This window comes from Esox lucius, chromosome 7, assembly GCF_011004845.1.
Source record: "Esox lucius isolate fEsoLuc1 chromosome 7, fEsoLuc1.pri, whole genome shotgun sequence".
NCBI classification, from domain to species: Eukaryota; Metazoa; Chordata; class Actinopteri; order Esociformes; family Esocidae; genus Esox; species Esox lucius.
Genome location: NC_047575.1, coordinates 39,043,247 through 39,046,397, shown reverse-complemented (window position 1 = coordinate 39,046,397; position 3,151 = coordinate 39,043,247).

Sequence of the window (3,151 nt, the reverse complement as noted above, 5' to 3'; positions counted from 1 at the left end):
TGAGGCCGGTTGGATGTACTGCCAAATTCTCTTGAAACGCCTTTGGAGACAGCTTATGGTAGAGAAATGAACATTCAATTCACAGGGAACAGCTCTGGTGGACATTCCTGCAGTCAGCATGCCAATTGCATGCTCCCTCAAAACTTGTGACATCTGTGGCATTGTGCTGTGGGATGGAACTGCAAATTTTAGAGTGACCTTTTATTGTGGCCAGCCTAGGGCACACCTCTGCAATAATCATGCTATCTAATCAGCATCTTGAAATGCCACACCTGTGCGGTAGATGGATTATCTCGGCTCACTAACACATATTTAGACAGATTTGTGAACAATATTTGAGAGATATAAGCCTTTTGTGTACATAGAGAAAGTCTTAGATCTTTGAGTTCAGCTCATGATAAATGGGGGCAAAAACAAAAGTGTTGCATTTAAAATTTTGTTCAGTGTATGTTATGTATTTCCTGCTTCAGTTCATTCAAAATGTCATAATTATTTAGCCATTATAGATTTAATTACCAAAATCCTTTATTTCACATTTTCCCATTGTGATTATAAAATACCACAAAAACGGTAGAATAATTAATTGGTTCAAAGGATCGTGATACATATATTATATCTATTCAGGTTTTCGTTTTTTTATCTGATCTTGTGAAATCAATTCTTTTAGGACTTAAATATCTAAAGACATCAATACGGTTAGCGCTACTACATATTTCCTTTAAAACTTTCCCTTCTGGGGTCAGTCTAAAATCTGAAGTAGCAGTACTTTTTCATCTATCACAGTATTAAAATCTTTACATGCTATTACATAAAATCCAACACACAAGTAATTTCATTTAGTTGTACTTTTCTAACTATATCAGACATTGTGTAAACATGTATTATTCTTATATTGTGCCCATTTAAAAAACAATCTATCATCAAGAGTCTCTTTGGCCTTATATCTCTTCTTCTCAGGATGGTGACATGTATTAAATAGAATGGCTACGCCATCAACTGAATCTTCCCCAGTAGAGATACAGTGGATATAAAAAGTCTACACACACCTGTTAAAATGCCAGGTTTTTGTGATGTAAAAGAATGAGACAAAGGTGAATCATGTCAGAACTTTTTCCACTTTTAATGTAACCTATAATGTGAACAATTAATTTGAAAAACAAACTGAAATCTTCAAGGGGGAAAAAAATGAAAAATATATACCTTACAATAACCTGGTTGCATAAGTGTGCACACCCTCTTATAACTGGGGATGTGGTTGTGTTCAGAATTAACCAATCACATTCAATGGTCCTCAGTCGGAAAAGGGTGGCTTGCCCACTTCAGGTTGGTGGAGAGTGCCTGCCTCAAGTGGATGAGTTTAAGTATCTAGGGGTCCTGTTCACGAGTGAGGGAAGGATGGAACGGGAGATTGACAGACGGATCGGTGCAGCTTCTGCAGAAATGCGGTCGATGTATCGGTCAATCTACGTTCCTACTCTCACTTATGGTCATGAGCTTTGGGTCATGACCGAAAGGACAAGATCCCGGATACAGGCGGCCAAAATGAGCTTTCTCCGCAGGGTGGCTGGGCGATCCCTTAGAGATAGGGTGAGAAGCTCGGTCACCCGGGAGGAGCTCAGAGTAGAGCCGCTGCTCCTCCACATCGAGAGGGGTCAGCTGAGGTGGCTTGGGCATCTATTTCGGATGCCTCCGGAATGCCTTCCTGGGAAGGTGTTCCAGTCCCGTCCCACCGGGAGGAGACCCCGGGGAAGACCTAGGACACGCTGGAGGGACTATGTCTCCCGGCTGGCCTGGGAACGCCTCGGTGTCCCCCCGGAAGAGCTGAAGGAAGTGTCTGGGGAGAGGGAAGTCTGGGCATCCCTGCTTAGACTGCTGCCCCCGTGACCCGGCCCCGGATAAGCGGAAGATGATGGATGGATGGATGGCATTTAAACTCACGTTAAATAGAAGTCATTACACACCTGCCATCATTTAAAGGGACTCTGATTAATCACAAATACAGTTCAGCTGTTCTAGTAAGATTTTCCGGACATTTTCTTAGTTGCATCTCAGAGCAAAAGCATTGGTCCGCAGAGAGCTTCCAAAGCATCAGATGGATCTCATTGTTGAAAGATATCAGTCAGGAGAATGGTACAAAATAATTTCCAAAGCATTAGATATACCATGGAACACAGTGAAGACAGTCATCATCAAGTGGAGAAAATATGCCACAACAGAGACATTACCAAGAACTGGACATCCCTCCAAAATGTATAAAAAGACAAGAAGAAAACTGGTCAGGGAGGATTCCAAGAGGCCTATGGAAACAAAGGAACTGCAGGTATTTCTGGCAAGTACTGGCTGTGTTCTACACGTGACAACAATCTCCCGTATTTTTCAAAAGAATGGGCTATGGGGTAGGGTGGCAAGACGGAAGTCTTTTCTTACAAAGAAAACATCCAAGCTCGGCTGAAGTTTGCAAAAACAAATCAAGTCTCCCAAAAGCACATGGGAAAATGTGTTATGGTCTGATGAAACCAAGGTTGAACCTTTTGGCCATAATTCCAAAAGGTAGGTTTGGTGCAAAAACAACACTAAACAACACCCAAAGAACACCATACCCACAGTGAAGCATGGTGGTGGCAGCATGATGCTTTGGGACTGTTTTTGTTCAGCTGGAACTGGGGCCTTTTGGCACAAAACCTTCAGGCGTCCGTTAGACATCTGAAGATGAAGAGGAAGTTCACCTTTCAGCACAACAACGACCCAATGCACACATCCAAATATACAAAAGCATGGCTTCACCAGAAGAAGATTAATGTTTTGGAATCGCCCAGCCAGAGCCCAGACCTGAATTCAATTGAACATCTGTGGGGTGATCTGAAGAGGGCTGTGTACAAGAGATATCCTCGCAATCTGACAGATTTGGAGTGCCTTTGCAAAGAAGAGTGGACAAATATTGCCACGTCAAGATGTGCCATGCTACTAGATTCCTACCAAAAAAGACTGAGTTCTGTAATAAAATCAAAAGGTGCCTCAACAAAGTATTAGTTTAAGGGTGTGCAATTGAATTGTTCACGTTATAGGTCACATTAAAGGTGGAAAAGGTTCTGACATGATTTATCTTTGTCTCATTCTTTTACATAACCAGAACCTGGCATTTTTCAGGGGT